The sequence below is a fragment of the Sciurus carolinensis genome, chromosome 10, assembly GCF_902686445.1.
Source record: "Sciurus carolinensis chromosome 10, mSciCar1.2, whole genome shotgun sequence".
In the NCBI taxonomy this organism is placed as follows: Eukaryota; Metazoa; Chordata; class Mammalia; order Rodentia; family Sciuridae; genus Sciurus; species Sciurus carolinensis.
Genome location: NC_062222.1, coordinates 139735293 through 139760059, shown reverse-complemented (window position 1 = coordinate 139760059; position 24767 = coordinate 139735293). Strand labels below are relative to the sequence as shown.

The 24767-nt window shown below is 48.1% G+C and overlaps 1 protein-coding gene across 9 annotated transcripts in view; it reads left to right on the top strand.

The window, feature by feature from the left end:
• Nucleotides 1-2298: 2298 nt before the first annotated feature.
• The window catches only part of Nsd2 (nuclear receptor binding SET domain protein 2), an 80457-nt gene continuing 57988 nt past the window's right edge, over nt 2299-24767 (top strand). For 7 of the 9 annotated variants that reach the window (XR_007110601.1, XR_007110602.1, XM_047567474.1 and 4 more), the window contains exon 1: nt 2299-2431. The gene's annotated coding sequence lies outside the window, so the exon portion shown is untranslated. Of the gene's footprint in view, nt 2432-2923; nt 3010-3459; nt 3675-24767 lie in introns of those variants that run through there. The other 2 variants (XM_047567473.1, XM_047567472.1) reach the window with 2 other exon arrangements.

The window sequence follows — 24767 nt, the reverse complement described above, 5'->3', positions numbered from 1 at the left end:
GTGCCCAAACAGGTGACCTGTGGGACAGAATTACTGTCCCAAAATGGATGAACCCACCTGGGAGCCTGGAATGTGGGCTCTGCAAGCCCTGCAGATGAGGGCCTCCTTCCCCCGACCTCACCTGTGGAGTCCTGGGTGGGCCTTTTTCTTCCTGCCCTCTAGTGTTGCAACACACAGGCCAGGGATGGGTGGGTTTGGATTCACCGAAGCGGGCTCAGGGAGGATAATGTTTGGCAGGAAAAGACCAGCCTGCCCCAAATAACTTTCTTCAAGAAAATTCAAACACATACTTGCATGTTTTGAATAAATTTGCATGTTGATTTCCATATAGTAAATGCAGACTTTTTTTCTTTGAAAAGTGGCCTGCATTCCAAATCTGTGGAATCCAAAGAGCTCTGGTGGCATTTGACATGTGTTGCAGGAATGTAATAGATGCTGGTGAGGTAGGCAGTTTTTGGGCTTGTGCCCCAGTGAGACAGGTGGATCCAGGGCTAGCGAAGGCACCATTCCCCTCCCCACAGCCAGAGGGGCTTGGCCACTGCCCAGCTGGATGCCTCCCAAGGGCTCCTGGTGTTCTGACAGTGAACATCATGGGGCAGGGCATCTCTCCTGGCCCCTGCTGGACTCCACACCTTGCACAGGACCCAACAGGCCTTGTCATGTGGTGTTTGGATGAAAGGTAACACATTTGGAAGCCCTGGACAGCAGTCCCTGCTGCTGTGGGAAGCATGAAGCTGTGGCTGATCACAGTGGTGACTGTATCAGCAGGACTTGCTGTCCACCTGCCTTGAAGGTACTTCCTGGACCTAGAGCTCTAGCCCCTCACCCATTCTTCATACTTTTCATGGATGCTGCCTGAACTTGGGAGCCTTTTCCTCACCCCTTTCAGACCAGGTGCACTTGACTAAAAGCACCCCTGAGGTTCTATGGCGATCTGGAGGCTGTGGAAACAGGAAGGGTCAGAGCTGAAGCAAGGGGCATGGGTGAGTCCTATACCGCAGCACCTGATCTCAACACCAGGGCACCGCTGAGTGCTCATTTGTAGCTGTGTGTGATGTGGTGGCTCACGTCTAAGGATGCACAGGGGTGGAGTGCTGCCTCCTGCACAGAGGGTGTGTGTGCCGGGGCGGGGGCGGGGCTGGGGCTGCACAGCCTTATCCCGAGGCCCTGGAAATGGCAGACCAAAGAGCCCACGTCTCCTTTCTCGGACCCTTCTGCTACTCACAGCGGCACCAGGAGTCAGGGCCTGGGCAATAGTGGGCCTGCCAGGAAGTGAACGCAGGTTGGCCGCTAATCACCACAGGCTCCCTCGGACAGTCCAGTCGGCCAAGGAAGGGGGCCTCTCTCGGTTCCGTTGTTCTGAGTGCCAGAGGATGCGCCCTTGTCCGGCAGGCGGGGGCGGTCCTCAGGGGCCTTGGGAAAGCGCAGAGCTTGCTCCAGCGGTTCCTGGAGATAGGGTCCCGTCTTTTTGCAGGAGGGTAGGGATCTAACTTCCAAAGAGCCAGTTAGCAAACCCATGGGCCTGCCGCCCTTCCCGCGTCTGTAACTTTTCACTTCCCCGACTCGGCGCCGGGTTCTCCCCTGAAAGCACGCGAGTCGCTCTGCACGGCTGGGGCTGCGTCCAGTGCCACCGGACGCTCCTGCCGCTGCCCTAGCGGCCGGCTTCGTCGTCTCTCGGTGCTCGCCACACCCGACGCGCGGGCGCCCTCGCCAGCACCCTTCTGCGGCTCCTGGCCTGAATCCCGCCCGCGCCCCGCGGACGCTCAGGGACATCCCGCAGCTCGCTCCGTGTCGCCGTTCCAAGCTACCCCCGCGCAGGACCGGCCGGCAGGACCCGACCCTGCCCGTGGCTCGCCCGGCGCGAGGAGGGCCACGTTCCCCCGCACCCCGATGTTCCCCCGCGCCCCGCGCCACTGGCCGGCGCCGCGCGCCCGCCTTCCGCGCCCACGCAGGGCCCCGGGGCCGCGCGCGCGAGGGGCGGCGTGACGTCAGCGCGCCGGACTCGCCGCGGCCGCGGAGCAGGCACCGCCCGCGCGCCCGCAGGAGCAGGAGCGGCAGCGGGAGCCGGGCGGGGGCGGGCGCGCGCCCGGCGCCCCACCCGCTTGCGGCCCGCCGTCGGCCCCGCCGCGCGCCCCGCCCGCCGCCGCCCGCCGCGCGCGGCCCCGGCGCGGATTTGAAAAGCCCGGTCCGCGGGCGCCGCGAGGCGGCAGCCAATCAGCAGCGCGCACTTTTCCCGCGGCTTCTGGGGGCGGCGGCGGCCCGGCGGCGGCGGCGGCGGGCGGGAGGCGCGGGGGCGGGGTCGGCGCCGCGCGCGAGAGCCTCGGCCTGGCCGCGCTGCGCCCGCCGCCGCCCCCTCGGCCGCCGCTGCCCTCCGCGGCCCTCGCCCGCCGGACCGCGCCGCCGGACGCCGCCGAGGATGCGACGCAGCCAGGTCACTGGGCGGCCGCCAGCCGCCGGGCGGGCCGGGCGGCGGGCGGGCAGCGAGGCCGGAGGCCTGGGCGGCGGGCGGGCGGGCGGCCGGGGCCCGGCCGGGCGCAGGCCGAGGCCCGGTCGGGCGCAGGCCGCGGGCGCGGCGGCTAACGGGGCGGCGGGCGCGCGGCCATGTTGGGCCCGGCGGCCGTGCACCTGTGCCGGCCGGCGGCCGCCTTTGTTCCGCGGCGCGGCGGGCCCGCCGGCCTTTGTGCAGCGCGGGGCGCCGGCCGGGCAGCCGCGGTGGGAGGGGCGCGGGCGGCGGGGTCGCGCCGGGCGCTTTGTGCGCGGGAGGTCCGGCGGCGGCCGTTGGTCAGCGCGGCGCGCCCGGGCCGCGGCCGCCGGGCCGGCAGGTGGAGGCGCGGTGCCCGGACCCACCCGGACCCCGGCGAGCGGCAGCCCCGCGGGCGCAGGGCGGCGGGCCGGGCCCGCGCGGCCGGCGGTTCAGAACCTGGCTCGTGGCTGCCGGCAGAGCGAGGCGCGGCGCGGGACCCGCCGCGGCGCCCAGCCTTCTGTCATCCCGCTGGAAACGGCTCGGAGGTGCGTCTGCCGCGACGCCCTCGGGCCGCTGGTGCGCGCGCTGCGGCCGCCGGGAGGCGACGGCCCGGTGCCGCAGTCCGCCCGCCGCCGCGGGGCCCGCGGCCTTGGCTTTTAAAGGAGTTAAATCCCAAGAGCGCGCCGCTCGCGTTCGCAGCGCGAGGCGTTTCCCAGAAGCGTGTCAGCGTGCAGAGCGGGGCCGCCGCCGGGAGGCCGGGCTGGGCTGGTGCTCCCCGAGCCGCGGGCGTGCGGGTCGCGCAGGCGAGCGCGCCGAGGGCGCCTCGCCCCGGGACCCGGGCGCTCAGATCCGAACCGCCGGCCGGCGATGCGGAGGACGTATGCCTGGTGGTGACTTTGAGTCATTTCCTTTCCTCTCCTTCCATTTTCTGGCCGCCCAGCAGCCCTCGGTGTGGTGTGATGGTTGGTGGCGTGGGGACCTAACGCCCGCTTGGGAGTTTGTGTGAAGAGCGCCCATCAGCTCTTCAGTGTGGATCCTCCCCTCCGACTTCCACTTCGGTGGTCTCTGATGGCAGTGGAAACGTTCCGCCTTAATAGCGCCGGCAAACTTGGTGGATTTCAGAGCATGATGACAGTTCTGGTGTGTGGATACGGGCGGTGGTGGTTCGTGTGTAACATGCAAACTAACGAGACCCGCAGCGAAAAATACGGTAAATGGGCTTTAGGTGCGACCACTGGTTTTGTTTTTATGCGACCAGTTTATACAGGGCTATTAAACCGGTGCCGGTTGAAATGTGAGGAACCAGATGAATTCTAAGTAAGAATTGCAAAATGAGTCAGGCATTGGAGATGCCGCGTGTTAGTTAGGAGCGAGCTTGGCCCTCCATCCATTCGATGTCCGCTCCCTCTAGCAGTAGTCAGACTTGAAAAGGTCTTCTTACATGGCAGAATGTGAGCTAATGAGTTACTTCCTTTTTTTTTTTTTTTTTTTTTTTGTTAAACAGTTTTGGCGATTCAGTGTAAAACATGTGAAAGTAGGTGGAGTTAGACTGACTTAGAAGTGCTGGTGAGAGGACAGAAAACAGTAATAAAATGTGTGCCGTGTGAGCTGTGTGGTTCTCTCTGCCAGGTACGAGTGTGTGTAAACTGATGTGCTGAGGTGGAGTTCAGGTTCATAATTCAAACTTATTTTGCCCTGGTCTTTTCAATCCAGTAAAATAACCTAAGTAAATGCTTTAATTAGTGAGATTGGAAGAGAAGTATCCTCCACCTTTTTTCTGGGGTGCTGGTAATAGAAGCCAGGGCCTGGAACATCCCAGCCCTGGAGGTAGAAGTGTTTATGTCCACATATTCTGGTCTAGTGTTTTTTTCGAGAACTGATCATGTCTATAGAATGTGTACAACTTTGAATGATCATCTTGGTTTCCTGACCTCACTCTCCTCTTTTGCCCCAGATATGTGGTGTCCTGTCCTGACTCCAGCCCTTTGTATGGGCTGTTGCTGGGCATGGACCACTGCTTATCCTCCCTTCTGAGCGCAGTATATGGCCGGTCAAGAGCCACACGTGACCTTTCTCTCTTTTTGGATGAGCTCTCAGAGGTAGGACTCTGTCATAACCTTGGGCAGCCTGCCTCTGCTGGTGTATTCCTGTGGCAGGCGCTCCATAAGAGCAGAGTAAATGGGTATATGACATAAAGTTAAAAAAAAATTAATACCAGTATCAGACCTGTTTTGTAAGTCATGTTGGAGCAGAAAGGGAAGAAGTTGAGTATGGAAAGGAGAGGGTTGGGCTAAGGTCACTCTGCTTTAAGCAAGGTGTGTTTGCCAGGCAGAGTGGCTTCATTTGCTCACCAAGGGCTTACTCAAATGCACGTGAAAATTAGCTATGAAATGTTGCAAGCAGTACCTATACCAACCTGGAGCAAGCTTTTCTGCTGAACCTCCTGCTGTGTTCTCTGTATCACTGGACAAGGTAAAAAGAAAGTATACAAAGTACAAAAGCAAGAAGGGACATGGAAGCCCTGGAGGACTATGCTCTGAACTTAAATTTACAAACTGTCTCTGTGACTTGTTAGTTTCTCTTTTGGGGAATGTTTTTTACATTGAGCACAATTGGGGGAGACTTCTCGTTGGCCACCTAGACTTTATATCTGTCTGTTGGTTTCAGTATAGCTTTGAGGCCAATTTATTTATTTTTATCTTTTGGTACTATGGATTGAACTGGTGCACTCAACCCCTGAGCCACATCCCTGGCTCTTTTTATTTTTTATTTTGAGACAGGGTATTGTAAGTTGCTTAGAGCCTTGCCAAGTAGCTGAAGCTGGTCTTGAACTTGTGATCCTCCTGCTTCAGGCTCCTGAGCCACTGGGCTTACAGGTATGCACTACTGCATCCTGTTCACTATTTTTTTTTTTTTTCTTTTTTGTGGTGCTGGGGATTGAACCCACAGCCTTGTGCATGTGAGGCAAGCCCTCTACAGGCTGAGCTATATCCCCAGCCCTCAGTATAGTTTTTGAAAGAGTTGATTAATATGATGAAATTTAGTTTGCTAGTTAAAGAGATCAAGACAAAACTCAGATTAGTTTTGTGTTTTATTTAGCCTTCCTAAAACCAAGTAGCCACTGATGAGTTTTCAGAGCATCTTAATTGCTGTAATGGTATCAACAAAACATGAGGATAGACATCACAGTGTTGCTCAGTCTGAGTGATGGCCCACAGCTCAAAACTCCAGCAGTGAGATTTCCTAGTGAGTATGTAAAAAAAGTGTTTTTTTTTTTTTTTCTTTTTCCTTTCTGGAGAGAACTGGGACCTCACTTTTTAAGTTGACTTAAGTTGAAAGAGTTGATGCAAATGAAATTTGTCATGTTGTTAGGAGGTCTGTGTATTTCAGTAAGGATTTCGTGTTTTGATGACTTCTCTGTTAGAGATGCCAACACACCAGGTAGCATGGACCTGACCCCTTTTTATTGTCTCAGTCAGTTCTCAACATCCTTCCTGATCTTCCTAAAACAGGTGTGGTCCTGTGAGTCCCACTCTTCAAGGATCTCTTTGCTCTTTGAGGTTCAAGACCTGTCTCTTGCTGGGCTTTTTGGCTTTTGTTGCATTTATTCTACCCTGGCCTTCTGTAGTGCTTTTCCCCAAGCCTTGCATGATTGGTTTTAGTGTTTTCATCCCATATGCATACCCTTCCCCACAATGTGTGCTTGGGCTGGGCTTGCTTTTCCTGTTAATTCCTTCAGCCAGTTTTAGCTTGGGACACACACTAGAAGGCTGCCCCTGCTTCCATGCCTCTTTGGCAGACTTTTTTTGTATGTATGCTCTAGCACTTGGGGCTGTGCCCATCCTTGCCCAGTCTCCATTTTTGTCAGTCCCAGACATACTGGCCCCAAACCCCAGTCCCTGCTCTGTCTCAGGCTACTACATGTGCTGGTCTTTCTGCCTGATGCTCCTCAGATGGCTTTGTGACTTGTTCCTCTTCCCCTTGAGGTCTTTGCTCAAGGTCCTCTTGAGGCACCATCCCTGACCAGGAATGTGAATGCTCTGCTGCTGCCTGGCACTCTTCTCTGCTGGAGTGTCATCTGCGTAGCACTTATCTTCTGGCATTCCACATGTTGCCTGTTTTTTCTGACTATGTGAGATATCTGTGAGGGCGGGGACATTCTCCTTTGTCTTTGACTACTTTGTACCCCAGTGCCTAGAGTGGTACCTGAGTGACTGGCAGATATTCAGCAACACTTTGCATGAAGGATTTCTCAGTCTTTTGTGTGATACCAGGGATATGAGATGTCTTAGACATGATGTGAATGAAGTGATTGATGTGAGCATGTTTGTCCTGGAGTGAGCCTGGAAATGGGAGGGCCATGTACTGGAGATAGAATCCAGTGAGGAGGCCTGTGGACCAGAACCCCAGGGTAGAGGACTATGGTTTACCAAGATACAGGAGGTGGGAATGGGAAGAATGAACAACTGCAAGAGGGAGTTGATGCTGCTTTGGTGGGCTGGGTCAGGGCAGCATGGAGGGATGAAGAGGAACAGTGGTACTCTGGGGATTCCAGTATCTACAGTTTGAAAATTGGGTTGTGTTGGCCTCTTTTTTTGCCTCACAGTAAAGCAGTGAAAGGGAAGGTGGCCCTAGTTTCTGATCTACTTCTTTTCTTTCCAAAAGGAGGCTCTGTTCTCACCTGCCTGCCTAAGATGCATCCTGGTGCTCCACTCTGCTTAGAAGAGGAAGCCCTGGATCTGGAGCATGCCACGTGGTCTCTGCCTATCTTTCTGGAGTCTTCTCTGGCCAGCCCTTGTGATTGCCCTAAGATCTCACTGTCAGGCTGCCAGGTGGTCTTGAATGAGCTCTGCTCTGTCCTGTGGATCTTTGCATGTGTTGTCACTTCTTCATGAGTAGTCTTGTTTTGAGTGGTGTGGTTTTCTGATGGCTCATCCCTCATCTCTGGGAAGCCTTTCCACTAGTGTTGCAGACCTGGATCCCTGGGACTGAATGTGTTTGTCTTGTGCCCAATTTGTTGTGCCTTTGTGAATGCCAGGGCCTGTTACACAGGCAGCAGGCTGCCCAGGCTCCCACCCCACCTTCTTCTCCAGGTCATAAGTTTTTCAAGGGATGACCCTCTGAGTTACCTTCAGTGCTTGGATGTAGAAGGCACACAGTGGACAAGTGGAGATGACTTTTGGGCATTATTCTGTTTTTCTAAGGATTTTTTTAATTTCATAAGAATGGGAATCACTAGTTTTAAAAAATTAAGGTATGTTAGAAATAGGCTTATATTGCTTTTCCCCAAAGATGATGGCGATGATGATGATTTGGGGATTGAACCCAGGGGTACTCTACCACTGAGCTACATCCCAGCCTTTTTTTTTGGAGACAGGGTCTCCCTAAGTTGCTGAGGCTGGATTCAAACTTGTGACCCTCCTGTGCCAGCCTCCCCAGTTGTTGGGATTATAGATGTGTACCACTGTGCCTGGCCACCCCCCAAAGATTAGAAGTCAGTGCCATCTATGTAGAATTTTGCTGTATGCAACTTTGAACAGTGAATATTCTTTACGTCATCTCACTGGATCCTCACAGCAAGAATCTAAGTCCCAAAGTTGTTAAGAAACTGACCCAGAGTCACCAGGCACCATGTAATGGAGAGATTTCTGCAGAGCCGACTGCTGGTTCTGTACCCTGGGACTTACTGCTCCAACATTGTGGTCTATCCCCAGGTGGAAGGGTGGGCCTTTATGGTTTTGTACTCGTTTTGTTTATTTTTGATTTGTAGGTGCTTTTTGTTTCCACATTTTTTTATTGGTACACTACAGGTGTTCATAGTGACAGGATTTATTGTTACATATTCACACATGCACACAGTGCAACAATATAATTTGGCCAACCACTCCCCAGCACTTAAGATTTTGTATTTCTCTGACATTTTTTTATTCATTGAACAGATGGGTGAGCATCAGCTGTGCAGTTATAAGCTAGGACCTGTGTCCTAGGTCCCCCAGAGTATAGAGACCTATGAAGGGGGAAACAGGAGAGCGTGGGCAAAAATCTTTTAAAAAAACCTGTAAAACAGTTTTGCCAAAACAAAACAACAAAAACATCAAGCCTGCATTTGATCAAGCTTCTGTGAGCAAGTACTGGGGCAGAGGAGCATGCTAACCTACACCACTGGGCTGCCATCAGCAGAACTCTGACCAGCAACCCGTCCCCTTACACAAGGAGGCCAGAGTTGATGAGGGCACCAGCTGATTCAGCATTTCTGGATTATGTGCATCCACGTCTGGCCAGTTAGTTAGAGACACGCTGATGATACCGATGATGCTGAGGGCATGTGGGTTTTACCTCTTCTGTCCACCTCCATGTACATTCAGAATTCCTCCTGTGTCATAAAAGAGCTGGGTGTGTGTGGTAGGGAGGTTATACCTGACAGGTATCAGGGAAGACTTCCTGTGGGATTGGTCTGGGGCAGAGAGGGAGAGGGCTTGGGTGTTGGTTCAGATAGAGGGAAGAGCCTGTGCAAAGACCCTGTGATAGGAGAAGGAAGTGGGTATAGCTGGAGCAGAGAGTGAGGCTGCAGAGGTGCCAGCTGCTGTCTAGGGGACTGTCAGGCAAGTTCTTTTAGACTGTTTTTTCATGCAAAGAGCAATGTGAGGGCCTTGACAGGTTTTTAGGGAACTGGATCATGTGACACAAGTCCATGTGCTTTGGAGAGCATATTCCTCAGCATTCTCTTGACTAGTTGTAGGATTTAGGCAGAAAGTAGTTAACTCTCTCAGGGTCTTTCCATTGTTCTTGCTTTGGGTGCCTGATATGGCTGAACAGTCCTGTCCCTTTGAAAATTTGTGTGGCCATATGATTTGCTTTGGTTGATGGAAAGTATATCACTTCAGAGTGGAAGGTCTTAGAAATATGTGACTTATCATTTATCATTTCCCGTTTTCCTTTTTCTAATTGTGGAAACAAGTGAATGGGTGCCATGAGTAAGAAGGAATTCTTGGGGATGAGCCAGGCAGCACGTGGTTTTGGGCTTGGTATTGTATCATAGCCTAGTCCCAGGTTTCTCAAAGTCTGGTCCCCAGTCTGGCAGGGTTGATCACCTGGGAACTTGTTAGAAATGCAGATTCTCTGGTTCTCTAGTGACTAGTCTCACTGAGTCATAGGCCCTGGAGAGGGCCCAGCAATCAGGGTTCTAGCAAGCCCTTGTGGTTCTGACATCCTCAGGTTGAGAACACTGTGGGGTCAGACCTGGTGGTAGCCCTTGGTGGTTGGCTAGCCCTGGGACTGTGGCATGGTGAGAAGTGGATGGGCTTAGTTGAAGTGGATTCTGGAGTGAATCGACAGCATGTTGTTTGGGGTCCTGAGACATGTAGGGAACAACTGTCAAGTGGTGGCTTCTGAGCTTTTGTCTGACAGAAACAGATAGATGGAGATGTCTTTTCTTGTCCAGATAAAGTATCTTTTTTGTAAACATTTGCATCTATTTCATTTTCTGAGCTCAGAAACAAGAAAGAGGCCATTATGAAAGAAAAATAATTTTTTCACTTGATTTGTTCAAATATGTTTCTCAGTAAAGCCCACACTGACCTCCCTATTTAAAATTGTACCCCTCTGCTCATCCAGGCCCCTTTGGCTAATTAATTTTTTCTGGTGTGGTGATGACCCATTTGTTGTCCCCACCTGCCCTTGAGTGGAAACTGGTGATGACCCATTTGTTGTCCCCACCTGCCCTTGAGTGGAAACTCCTTGTAGGTGGGACACTTGTCTCTTCACATTGTTTGCATCCCCACGCCTGCATGGCACCCCCATCCCTGCCTGAGTGTGTGGGCTCAGGAATCCTGTGATGGATGGATGGTGGCTGGGAGAACCTTCAGGTTCTGATGGAGGTGTGACTGGGACATTGCTGAGTGCTGGATGGTGCCTGGGTGACATGCCTCCCAGGCTTAGCTTTTGCTTCTGGTGTTCAGATTCATTCACATGGTACCCTGGAGTGGAGGCACAAACTGGCATGGTGGCGTGGGGAAGTCTGACTAACTCTAGGCAGCTCACTCTTCCTCACGTGGGAGAGAGAAGGGCATTTCAGTGGTAGCACCACCCAAAGTGAACACTTATAAGATGAGACTACTGAGAATGGTACATGTGGGGAAATTGGGTTTGCCTCCCTTTTGTTTTATCTGAAATAATTTGTGAACTTTATTTGTAGAAGATGAGCTGGGATTATGTATAATGTTAATAGTTTATTAGGTTATTTTTGGTTGAGCTCTGAAATCTGACAAAAGTTTCTTTAAAATGTAGCTTCTTACAACTCCTTTGAAACAATTAAAAGTGATTCTTGTTCATTCATTGTCTACCTGGGAAGCTAAACTTGAATGTATTTCTCAAGATGCCAGGATGTTCTTGACTGTTGTGGAAACCTCAGCCAATTAGTGGACTAAATCAGTGAAGAGCAGTAGCCAGGTGTCCGGTGCCATGCTCTCAGGCCCCTCCCTGGATCTGTAGAGTGTTTTTGAAGGCTGTCTGCTGGTTCAGAAGATATAGCAACAAACAAGCTGTGGGTCATGACCTTCTCCATTTCTTTAGAAGTTCAGAACTTCTGAGGTGGGGAAATCTGTGTCTTGATCGCCCCTTGCAAGTGAAAATGCACGTCAACAGGTACCTTTCCACTTCTGGAGGAGTTCCACGTGGCACCCAAGCCTGAGCAGGATGCTGCAGCATGGAGGCCTACTCAGGCTTTAAGGGAGCTGCTGGCTTCTTCAGCCTGGCCCTGTTCTTGCAGTACCTTCCTCATGGTTGTCCTTGTCTCACAGGAGTGGCCTTTGATATTTCTTCTGTTATCTTGGGAAAGCAACCTTGCCTTCTGTGCTTCTTTTCACACTGCTTCTTTTCTCTGCTATTGCCCGAGAGATCCCCGAGCTGCCACCTCAGAGCTCCTGATCCTAGTGCTTCCTCACCTGTGAGCCCCAGCACAGGAACTAAATTGTGAGCTCTCACCTAGAGCCTATAGAAGTCTTATTTTAAAGAATGTGCAACTTCCAGACATACTATTATGGCAAAATAGAAAGTATAGTTTTTTTTTTAATATTTATAATCAAAACAAGTCTTAGGAAAATTTTATTTTATGTAGCAAAGTGGAGGGGAAGTTGGAACTAACCAACCAAAAACTTTACACACATTTCTAATTTATCTTTTCTTTTATTAAACCAAGACACATACAATGAAGGCCAACTGCCCTGGGAGGTACATGGTTGAAGGTATGTTCTCTGCTCTTTCAATGGCTGTTTCTGGTATTTATCTACACTTAAAACAACCCCCAAACCCCCAAAACACAGTCACAAACTTGCTTATTTGCTGATTTTGGAACTTTCAGATTTATATATTAAGTTCTTTCTGTAGAAGATGATGTGACTTTTTAGCTTTCTTACCCCTCCCCGCCCCCACCTGCCTTCTGCTTCATTCCAATATTCCCAGGATTGTGTTTGGTTCTGAACTTAGTGCTAACAAACATAGTAATATTTGTTTATGGTTTTGTGTTTGGACATGATTTGCCAGGGTTAATGTGTTCACTCTGTTCTGTGTGGTGTCAACCTGCTTCCTGTGTGTGTCTGGCTTCTTGATGCTGGTCGATGGCTAGGACTGCCTTTTGGCCATGACCTTGTGCTCTCCAGTGTGGGCCATCCTGTGAACCTGCTTGGGCTTCTCATAGTATGGTGGCTGGCTCTAAGAAGGAGGAAGTGAAACCTTCAGTTTATATCGTTTGTTAATTTTTTGCAGTGCTGAGGATGAAACCCAGGGCCTCAAGCGTGCTAGATAAGTGGTCTTCCAGGGAGCTACATACCAACCCTGCAGTCCTTTTAAAGGCAAGGATGAGACCTGCCATGGCTTTACTCTCGCCATACATGTTTTGTTGAAGGCAGAGACTCAGGGGGCCAGGCATACTCAGGGGTGTATGTGTAAGTCAGCTTTGTTGCTATGTCCAAAAGACCTGACAGGAACAATGCAGAGGGGGAAAAGTTTGTTTTGGCTCACAGTTTCAGAGGTTCAGTTCATGGTCAGCTGACTCCATAGCTCTGGGCTCAAGGTGAGGCAGAACATCATGGTGGAAGGGCATGGCAGAGGAAAACCACTCAGGACATGGCGACTGGGAAATAGCGAGAGCTCTGCTCACCAAGGACAAAATGTAAATCCCAAAGGCACAACTCCAGTGACGTACTTCCTCCATCTACACCCTGTCTGCCTGTAGTTACCACCCAGTTAGTCCAGATCAGTGGATTAATCCATAGATTACACCTCTCATAATCTAATCATTCACCTCTGAAAATTCTTGAATTGCCTCACATATGAGCTTTTGGGGGGTATACCTCATATCTAAACCATCACATTTCACCCCTGCCTTTTAAAAGCTCATGCCCATCGCATACTATGAAATACATTTAGTCTGTTTTCACTAGTCTTAACAGTTCCAGCATTACCTAAAATCCCAAGTCCAAAAACTCATCTGAGACTTAAGGCAAAGTATTAACTGTGAGAGTAAAGATCAAAAGCAAGTTACAAGGCTGGGGTTGTGGCTCAGTGGTAGAGCACTCACATAGCACGTGTGAGGCCCTGGGTTCAATTCTCAGCACCACATAAAAATAAAATAAAATGGTATTGTGTTCACCTGCAACTAAAAACTATACAACTATTTATTTAAAAAAAAAAAAAACAAGTTACTTATATCCAATATGTAAAGGCACAGAGTAAACATTTCTATTCCCCAGAGGAGAAATAGGGGAATAGAAAGAAGGGATGGACCGAATCAAGACTGAAATCCAGATGGGTAGATGAGTCCTACAGCTCTATGGTAACCCAGCATCTGGGGCACATGGCATTGTGATTTTCTCTCCAAAGGGCTGTAGCTCCATTCCATGACCTTAGTGGTTACAGCCCATGTGACCTCACTTGGCTTTTCTCTGCCCTCAGTAGATATCACACAGTACTGGCATTTTTTAATCTCAGGGGTCTCTGTTGCAGCTTCAGCTCCCTTCTCACATCTTCATGCATCACCCTCTCACGGCAACCTGTAGGGACTCTCTGACCTGGCCCCTTAGCCCTTCTTTTGAAATCTTGATGGAAGCCCCCATGATTCCCTAACTCCAGCATCGTGCATTCTTGCAGAACCAGCATCATGTGGTTGACACCAAGGTCTGTCACCATCTCAAGCAGTTACCAAGCCTCTTGGGACCCTGGCTGTGCCAGCCTCTGAGTGCCTGGGCAGTTGAGCATGGTAAAACAATTTCCTTGGCCATCCTATGCAAACAGTGTGCCCCCATGGTCTCTTCTCAAGGGAATTTTTACTTTTGTACCTTTGAACCTTGGATGGGTGAGGTCTTGCCACACCTGAGATGCCCTCAAGCCATCTTTCCTGTTGTTTCTGGGTAAAGTCTTTAGCATCTCATTAGTGACTATAATCTCTAACAATTAACACCTTCCTTAGCCCCAGTTTTCCTTGCCTTTTTCTGGGCAAATGTCAAGTTTTTCAAATCTTTCTGTCTTGCTTTCTGCTCCTAGTACCACAGTAAACTTGGCTAAAAGCTGCCAGCAGTATCCATGCCACTACCTGAATGCTATGCTGCCTTGAAATTCCCTCTGCTCGATTAATTAGTTCATCACCTTTAAATTCAGCCTTGCAGAAAGTCTCAGGACATGGGCAAAATGTAGATAACTTATTTGCCAGAACGTAACATGAGTGACCTCTAGTTAATTTCCAGCGGAGTCCTCATGAACCCAGTCTTCACTATCCACAGTTCTGTTGGCTTTCTGGTGTTCTGAACTCCACCATGTGTTAGTGAGCCTATTAATCTCCACTAACAACACTCTAAAGCTTTTCCAAGTTGCATCTTTTAATGTTTCAGAATTCCACCCCCAGAAAACCAGCTCTAAAGGTCTCTGAACCAAACAGCCTGGCCAATCACAGCACTGACCCCACTTTCTGTGTACCAATTTCTATTTTAGTCAGCTTTGGGTCACTGTGATTAGAAGACCTGACAAAACAATCAGAAGGAAAAGTTTATTTGGCTCACAGTTTCTGGAGGTTCAGTCCATGGTTGGCCAATTCCATAGCTCTGGGTCAGAAAGAACATCATGGTGGAAGGGCATGGTGAAGGAAAGCAGCTCAGAACATGGCAACCAGGAAGCAGAGAGACAGCTCCACTCACCAGGGATAAACTGTAAACCCCAAGAGCACACACTTGGTGACCTGCTTCCTCCATCTACATCCTACCTGCCTTTAGTTACCACCCTGTTAATCAGTATCAGTGGATTAATCTGCTGATTGCATTCTAACTCTCATAATCTAATCATTTTGCCTCTGACTGTTCCTGCATTGCTCACACATGAGCTTTTGGGGGCACATCATATCCAAACTGAAATGGTGGGAAATGGGTTTCATCTTGTACTGGATAGAGTGGCAAAGCTTACCAGTCATCTGTAATTCACCACACTTTGTGATTACTGGTTTAAATGAATGTTTATAAGTTGTCATATTGTTCAGCTAAACCCTGTGTTATGATTGGTAATATTTACTTGTATGACTTTTTGTTTTCCCAGTGGTAATAATTTTGTTGTTTGCTTAGTTTTCATGTATCTATTATTAATTCAGCCCCAAATTTTCCAACTGAACTGGTATGGTCAGCTATACTAGCTCTGTCAGTTCCATCCTTTCTCTCAATGACCTTTCTCCAGGCCTGCACTGGCCTGTACACAGCTGTCTGGGTCACCTTCTGGGGCAGAACCTCTGTTCTGGTGTCTTGTGCCTGATGTGGTTCACCTTCATATCTTGGTGACATACTGTCTGGTAGTAATCTTCAAGTGTGTAGGAGGTGACATTTTTGAGACCTTATGTGCCAAAATTAACTGTTCTGTGCTTATGCTTGATGGATAGCTTGGCTGGGTATGTGATTTAGGTTGGAAAAAAAATTTTTTTCTCAAAATTTGTAGGCATTTCTTCATTATCTCTCAACTCCCCCAATGCATTTCCTCTTTGAGATGTCTGGTGCTCTTCCCATTTCTGGTTTTGCTTGTGGCCTGTTTGAAACCCCCCTGGAAGCCTCGTGGCCTCTTCTGCATCCATCTGTTGCCACTTACTGGCTATTTCTGACTTTTTGATTATGGGACATTATTATTATTGCTGTTATTGCTGTCTTAAGTTTTCTTTCTCTTTCTGGAACTCCTGTTATGTGGCTGATCCATTGGCATGATCTTCACATTTTCTTTTTCTCCTGTCTTTTCCTTTCTACCTCTCACCTTCGTTTTCCTCCTTACCCTCTTCCCTCCTTTCCTTTCTACCTTCCCTCCTTTCTTCTCCCTCTCTGCTTTCCTTGCCTGTTCCTTTCCTATCTCCCTTCTTCCTGCCTTTCTCTTCCTCTTTGGGCAGGATTATAGGAGGCGCATATCTGACTTTTTGTCCCCTTAGCCTTTACGAATGTTACGGTATAGAGAGTGCTACGATTTTTAATTATTTTGGAAATATTTTTACATTTTCACCATATTTCTTTCGTTCGTTCTTTCTTTCTTTTTTTTTTTTTTTTCCCTATGTGGTGCTGGGGATTGAACACAGGGCCTTGTGCTTACAGGGCAAGCACTCTACAAACTGAGCTATATTCCCAGCCCCTCATCATATTTCTTTAAAAGTTGAAATAAAAACTTTGATATGTTCACATGTGTTGGTATAAAAGTGTGATGCACAAGGCCCTGGGTTCAATCCCCAGCACCACCAAAAGCAAAAAAACAAAAAAACAAAAGAATGGACTTTAGATTCCAACACATGTGGTTTCAAGTCCCAATACTGACACTGACTATCTGGGAAACTGCTCCCTGGGAGCCTCAGTTTGATCTGTAAAATGGGGGTCTTGTAATAATTAAATGAGATAGTGTGATGTAAAATTCTCTCTGCTGAGCTGGGGTGGGTGTAGCTCAGTGCTAGAGTATGGGCTTATCATGCACTAGCCCCAGCACTGCAAAACAAAAACAAACATACAGCTTCCCACTGCATTGTTCCTCAACCACCCATTTCACCTCCTTGGAGGCACTGGTGTAGCCAGAGGATAACTGAATGAAACTGTATATTAGTGACAAATGGAATATATTTCACAAGGCTCTCCCTTTCCTTGTATTGTTCATATTTCTAAGATCCCACTTTGCAGGGCTGGGGAGACAGCTCAGTTAGTAGAGTGCTTGCCTTGCAAACACAAGGCCCTGGGTTCGATCCCCAGCGATCCCCCAGCATGGCAAAAAAAAAAAAAAAAAAAAAAAAAAGATCACACTTTACTTTTACTTTCAAGCTCTCTTGTCTCTTGTGGTGAGTTGCCCTCAGATGCCTGGCAGCCCTTTACTGAGGGCCCTTGTGTAGTGAAGGCTGAACCAGGTGTCTTGCTGGGAGCCTGTATTCCCAACTGAGGCTGTGGCAGTTTGAGGCCAGCCTGAGCAACTTAGACCCTGCCTCAAAAATAAGCAAGCAGGGGCTGGGGTTGCAGCTCAGTGGTGGAGTGCTTGCCTCGCACATGTGAGGCACTGGGTTTGATCCTCACCACCACATAAAAGTAAATAAATAAAATAAAGGTATTAAAAAAATGAGCAAGCAAACAAGGTCTGGGGTTGCAGCTTATTGGGAGTGCCCCTGGGTTCAATCCCCAGCACTGCAAATAAAACAAGGTGAAGGCTCAGGAGCTCCTGGGAGGTCTCTGCTGGGGCAGGATTGTCTCTCAGCACCTGGAGACACTTCACCTGGTCCTGACAGTGTGCTCTGGTTACTGCCTGGAAGGGACTGAGACTCTGGAGTTTTTGGCGTTCTTAATAGGGGTTTGACTTTTTTGAGATAAAATTCATATAACATGTTCACAAACTATTTTATGATGTGCAGTTCAGTGGTTTTTAGTATATTCAGTGCACCTCTGTTACCACTACCTATTCCTAAACATTTTCATCATCCCTTGTGCCTTTGAGCAGCCTCTGTCCCTCCTCCCCATCCCTCAGCCTGGCAGCCTTTCTACTTCTGTGGACGTGACTCCCTTGAACATTTCAGATGCATGGAATACTGCTTGTGGTCTTTTGTGTCTGGCCTCTTTCACTTAGGTAAACATTTTCAGGAACTTCATTCTCTTCATGGCTGAATTCTGCCCATTGTATGGGTAGACCCCACCTTGCTTATCCATTTATCAGGTGGGGACTTTTGGGTTGTTTTTTACTGTTAGGAATAATGCTGCTGTCAACTTTCCTGTGCAACTTTGTGTATGAACATGTTTTTGTCTCAAGTAGATACTTAGGAGTAGAATTTCTGGGTCAGATAGCAACTCCGTTTAACTTTTAAAATTTTAAACTAAAAATAAAATTTTTATTATAGTATTGGAGATTAAACCCAGGACCTGACAAATGTTAAGCAAGTGCCCTAGTACTGAGCTACATCCCTATCCCTTTTTAAAATTTTATTTTGAGATACTCTTACTAAGGTCTTGCAGAGGGGCTGGGGATATAGCTCAGTTGGTAGAGTGCCTGCCTTGCAAGCACAAGGCCCTGGGTTCAATCCCCAGCACCGCAAAAAAAAAAAAAAAAAAAAAAAAAAAAAAGGTGGTGTAGAGGCTGGCCTTGAACTTGCAATCCTCTTGCCTCAGCCTCCTGAGTCTTTGGGATCACAGGCATGCACCACTGCAACTCAGGTGTGTTTAGCTCTTTGAGGAACCACTAGACTGTTTTTCATAGCAACTGTACCATTTTGCATTCACCAGCAGTGCAGAAGGAGTAAGAGCACTTGACCTGTTGCACTAAGAATGTATGAAATGGGGAAGAAGCAGTGTTTGGGACTAGGGAGTGCTCTAGCCTTGTGCCCTAAGTCAAGATTAGGTCTGAAGCAGGGAAGAATGGTGTGTGTGAACCTCCTGAGCTTCTCTGCTGCTGAATCAGAAAAGGAACCAGGTCAGAGTCCTTACTGTCTTGGTGCTTCTCCATAGAAGCAGAGCTAACTTGGTAGATCCTGGCTGATGTAGATTAATCACAGGAGGGGGCTTCCAAGCATAGCAGGGAGCAGGGACCCAGTTCTGCAGCATGCATGTGCAGAACCATGTACCCTGATAAAGTCGTGTCTGACGGAGAGACTCTGCCCTCACTCAGTCACCGAGGGACCAGAATACACACCAGGTGGACCCATATGAAGTGGTAGAGACTGAGGAGTCCAGATCCCGCTCATGGCCTGACTCTGGGGAATGTCCCAGGCCTCACTGCTCTCTGTGTTGAGACCTTCCCAAGGGGACTCTGCTTGTTTGGGTTCACGGAACCAGAGTGGGCTGTGACTGACACCCTGGCAGAGGGAAGGCAGGGACAGTGAGGCCTGGCGCACCCAAGGCATTAAAGTCCAACAGAAGGGATAGTTTTCCTGCCTCCCTCCTGCCCTCCACCCATCACTCTTCCTAATATGTCATATTGCCTATATTTATTTCTCTTTCTCTTTTTTGTGGTGTTGGGATAGATCTTAGGACCTCATGCATGCTAGGCCGGTGCTTTTCCACTGAGCCACCTCTCCTGTATGTCTTCATTTCTGTCTCTCCTGTCTAGGACACCAGCTCCACAAAACAGGGAATGTGTTTTTTATTGCCAGGACTGGTTTTAATGGCTACTGCCTGGCCTCCTTTCCGCTGAGGCAGTGTCGTAGAACCCCTCTAGTCCAGGTGGCCCCGTGGGGCTGCCCAACTGCCCGTTGCTTAGCATGTAGGTTCACATTGTGTGAATTCTGTGAACCTAAGTGGTTAGTTGTGTGATTCCTGTAGAGCAGCAGCTGTGTGCCTTCCCATTACCATCCATGTACCCCATGACTGCTCATTTGTTTTAACTCCATGTTTTCTTTTTCACTCTGAGTTTGTCAATATTTTTTTTCCCTTTTTGCAATGATCATTTGTCATATTTGCACTTTTAAAGCAAATTAAAAGTGCTTTTTTTTTTTTTTTTTTTTTTTTTTTTTGCGGTGCTGGGGATCGAACCCAGGGCTTTGTGCTTGCAAGGCAAGCACTCTACCAACTGAGCTATTTCCCCAGCCCTAAAAGTGCATTTTTTAAAAGAATAAAATATTTATGAACAAGAGGAATTCTTAGTTGTTCCCCTTGCCCTGCATAAGCATATCATTAACTTAACTTCAGTGAATTGAAATGAGCATCCCCAGGTTGGATATCTCTAATTCTTTTTTTTTTTTTTTTTTTTTTTTAAATTCCTTTACTGTCATTAAAATTGGGACTTGTTGAAGGAATTTGGAGAAGAATCCTCTCATTCTTTTTAAATATAAAGATTATTTTAGGATTACCAGCCTCCTTACTTTTTGCAACCGGCCCAGGTGCCTCTCAGCATTTCTTTGGGAGAGGACTGTCTTTAGCTCCCTTAGCTTCTTGTTTGAGAGAGATCAGCTGGCCTACAGCTCTGGATGGAGTTACTTTCTCTTCATGCTTAAGGGATACTCATCATCTATTTCTTCCTACCTTTTGAGGCTCAACAGAGGTCTATAGTTACAGTTGGCGTGCTCTACCACTGAGCCACACCCCAGCCTTTTTAATTTTTCACTCTAAGACAGGGGCTTGCTAAGTTGCTCAGGTTGGTCTTGAACTTGCAGTCCTCCTGCTTCAGCCTGCCAGGTTGCTGGGATTACAGGCCTGTGTCACTGTGCCTGGCTGTTTCTCTTTTAGACTTGCTGAAATCTGGGCATTTTTTCTGTAGGTTTTAAGATGTTTTTATTCTTCATATTAATAGTTCTGTTACTCTGTGTCTAGGTATTGGTTTGCTGTTATTTATCTTGCTTGGAGCATTGAAGCTCTTTTCATCCAAATATCATTTCCTTACCTTTGAAAATCGCCTTTGCCATTCTCCCTGGTCTTGTCTCCTAGAACTCTCTTGGTGTGTAAGCTCCTTGAAGGTGGAGTTTATTTTATTTCTTTGGTTGGGGGTGTGGTAACATATACATAAATATAAAAATTACCATTTGGACTATTTTAAAGTATATGTGTGGATCTGGGATGGAGTGCAGCCTAGCATGTGTGAGACCTGGGGTTCATCTCCAGTACTGCAGCGAACCAACCAAAAAGCCCAAACCCAAAGGCAAGCAAGAGCAGCAGCCCACTGTGGCATCGTGCACATCGTGTCATGCCACCTCTGTGTCTGCCCTTCCAGTCCAGCTTCCCTCAGTGCCATGTGCTGCTCAGGACGGTGAGAGCGAGCCTGCTGGGCCACTCTGTGGCTGCCCTGATGCTGCTGCTGTGAGCACAGATGTACAGACCCCCTTTGAGCGTTGTGTTTTCTGGGTGGCACAGTGTGTTCACTGTTTGGTTCAGTGCTGTAACCCAGCTTCCAAAATGTAGTGTCTGGCACACTGGGCATTCCAGACGCTTGGAAGAGAGAACTGTGGATGCTCTGTCTTGCAATTCCTCTCAATATTTTTTACTTTTTTTTAGCTTTCTTTCTAGGTAATTTATACAGATATATCTTCTGTTATATTTCAGGGTCTGTCCCCCCATGTCCCCCCACCCCCCACTTTGCAGGTTGTGGAAGATTTTTGAAGGCACACCCCAGGACTTTGCCTGACTCTTGGGCATCCCGTTGATAAGGTCTGTGCACTGTGGCCTGATTTCCTCAGTCTCCTGAGCATTCTGGGTGTGGAAGCTGCCAAAGAGCCATTTCTTGGATGCCCGTCCAGGATGCCTGTGCTGGGCCTGCTTTGGTATAAATGTCTTATCTCAGGCTTACCACAGTCTTGAGGCAGAGACTTGGGGTTCATATGCACCAGGGTGGTCCCACCTCCCAGTTGCTTTGGTGGGTGTTTACTGTGGGCCAACCCTGGGCCCAGGTGATATCAGGTGCGTCACTGATAGTACACTGCCCAGGGACCAGTGAGGCCTCTGTCTCATGTCACCTTCTCTTGTTTAAGAGTTCTGTGAGGTTGGCCCTCTATCCGAAGGACAGGGAGTGAAGGTGAGAGGTGGTCACTTGCTCAGGGTGCCACAGCTTAGTGAGTGGCAGTGCCTGGAGGCCCAGGCTGTGGCCTCTACATTCTGCACCCTAACCACTGCCTCTGAAGTGTTGCTGGACCTGTGTGTTCTGTGCAGGTGCCCAGCAGGCCCTGCCCTGTGCCCAAGCCCTAGTCCTTAAAACCTGGGGTCTCACCATGGGCAGCCTGTGCCCTATGAGACTCTTTCTAGACCTGGGATTTTCCTTTTTTGCTTTGAATTGGGCAGTGATAATGCTTTTCTTTAAAATAGCATTTTAGTTACCTTACCAGAAATCCCTCTGTGATCTTTCAGCATAGTGAGAACATTGATGAACGTTTCTGGCATTGAATTGTCTGTATGTTTCTGGATAAACCCTCTTAGACCGTGATATCTGTTTTTCTTCCCCCCATGGTGATGGGAATTGAACCCAGGGCCTTGTGCATGGTAGGTGGTACTGCTCCACTGTGCCATACCCCCAGGCTGGCTGGGTTTGATTTACTTTGCTTTTGCATTGTGTATACAGTGACTTGACTGATCTTGATATATCTATTTTTCTACTTTTTTACCCCTGGTTTTCTTATGAGGATTATGTCAGCCTTGCATAGTGTTTTGGGAATCTTTCCGTCATTTCCTATGTTCCATTTTTATCATCTATGAATAACCTAAACAATAGGAATGATATATTTGTGTGATGACGAGCTCAGCAGTTCAAAAGATGGAGCTGACTGTGTACACACACACGGAGAAATGACCACATTGTGGAGCAGATGTATTATGTGGTGGCAGTTTTAGACATGGAGGCTGCACACGACACTGGACTGGGAAGGCGTAAGTGAATTCATGCTGGAGATGGGCCTAGGGTCATAGGTGGATTTTCTTTTGGGGGACTAGGGTGGACCTCATCCCTTTGCGCATCACTCTTTTTCTCCTTCCAGTGGCCTGGGAGGTGGCACCTGGAGCAGGTGCCTCAGCTCCCAGCTGCACGCCCGGGGGCCTTGTGTGTGGAGTCACGCCCACACTAGAAGCTCCTAGCTTGGAGTCTGCAGGGGCTGGCTGCTGCTTTCTTCTCTCTTGGGTCTCAGGTCTGGACCTGGGAATGGGAACACCACAGAGGAACCTGGAGCATGTGTGTGTTGTTGTTACTCTCCAGTTTGTTTTTCTTTCCTATAAAAAAGACTTGAAGCAAATGTGGCAAAATGCTGAAAGTGATCTTTCAGGATGGTCAGGATGTTGTTTGTCCTGAAACTCTTGGTTCTTTCCTGCATTTAAGAGCTTACCGCACCTGGCCTTCCCCCTTGTGAGGAAGACCACTCCTGGGGCTGGTGAGACTGGCCAGTGAGGTTTCCTGGACTTGGCCCTTTATCCAGCTTTCTTCTTTAGTTACTGACTATTCAGGCTTTTGATTTGTTGTGTTAGTTCTGATCAGTTTTTTTCTTGAAATACTAGAAAGAGTAGACTATATTTTAACTTATTGGCATACTTTGGACATAAAATAAAACCTTTCAGAAAGGTACCTTCAGTGGTCAGTGACAAGCAGTGCTGTGAAGGAAGCAAAGGTGGCCACGTAAAATGCGGGGAAGTGAGTAGTCCACAGTGGATTTGGAGGAAGAAAGGACAGAGCACAAAGAAAGAGGCAGCATAAGTGAGCAGAGCAGCGCCAGTGGAAACAGACCTGCAGCGGGGCCTCTTCATGACAGGCCTGAGTGGAGTCCTGGTCCCCTGACTTCTTGGCCGTGTGACCTGTGCACATTTCACAAGAAGCCAGAAATCTAGTTTTTGTATAAAACATCCCAAATGTAAACTTTTGGCGACTAATGGTGGTTGCTGTTGGCTGTTAGTTTCTGTGGCCATGGCAGCTGGATGTGCAGTCTGCTCCCTAGCTTGCTTCTGGCCCCTCAGCGCTCACATGGCAGTGCCCCTGCTGCATTGTCACAGGCGCCACACATGGCAAGTGGGACTCCCAGTGCACAGACTGGGCTGGAGGCGTGTGCTTCCAGAGGCACTCACAGCAGCCATCTCGTATGTGGAACCGCACGTTTGCTGGGCTAGTTTCCGCGATTCATTTCTGATGTCTTGAGTTTCAGCCTGGTTTGTTTTACCTTCAACTCGAAGAACTTCTTTTGGCATTGTTTTGCAATGCAGGTTTCCTGGTGACAATTTCTTGGTTTGTATTTATCTCAAAATACATTTAGCTTTCATTCTGGGAGGATCTTTTTTCTGGATACAAAACTTCTCCATACCTTTCTCTTTCAGAACTTAAAATATCATTCCACTGTTTTTTGATAATTAAATGATCACCCATATTATTGTTCTGTATTTAATGGGCCTTTTTCTTTCAGACTTCTTGTTTTTAAATTGTTTTTTAGTTGTAGATGAACACAGTACCTTTATTTTGTATATTTATTTTTTATGAGGTGTTGAGAATCGAACCCAGTGCTTCACATGTGCTAGGCAAGCACTCTACACTGAGCCACAATCCCAGCCCTCAGACTTATTTTGAAATTTTTGTTTTTGTCTGTGTGTGTATGTGTGTTGGGATTGAAACCAGGGGGCACTCTACCCACTGAACTACATCCCTAGTCTTTTATTTTTTATTCTTTTATTTTCTTTTGAGATAGGGTCTAAGTTGCTGAGGATGGTTTTGGACTTGTGAACCTCCAACTTCAGCCTCCCAAATTGCTGGGATTACTGGTGTGTGCTATGGTTCCCCATTGAACTTCTAGAATCTATAAACTGATGTCATGAGAAATTTTTTTGACTTTTTTTCTCAAAATATTTTTTCTGCTTTGTTCTTTGTCTCTCCTTCTTGGTGGACTCTTTTGATTTTGTTGCACAGAATGGTGAGGTTCTATTCCTTTTTTAATTATTATTAATTTGTTTTTTAGTCTACATAGTTTTTATTGTTATGTTTTCAAATTTCCTGACTTGTTATTTCATATGCTATTAAGTTCATCCATTGATATTTTAATTTCAGATACAGTATTTCTCATTTATAGAATTTCCATTTGGTATTTTTTCATAGTTTCTTTTTCTCTGTTGCAATTTTTATTTTTTAATTTAATTTTTAAAACAATTTTAGTTGCAGATGGACATAATACCTTTGCTTTATTTATTTATTTTATGTGGTGCTGAGAATCAAACCCAGTGCCTCATACATGCTTGGCAAGCGCTCTACCACTGAGCCGAAGCTCCAGCCCCGCAATTTTTTTTTTTCACTAGTGTATTTTTCATTATGTCTGAGTAGAGTTATAATGTTTTGAAATCTGTGTCTATTACATTTTAATATTTGGACCATTTTGTGTTAGTTTTTGTTGTTTCCC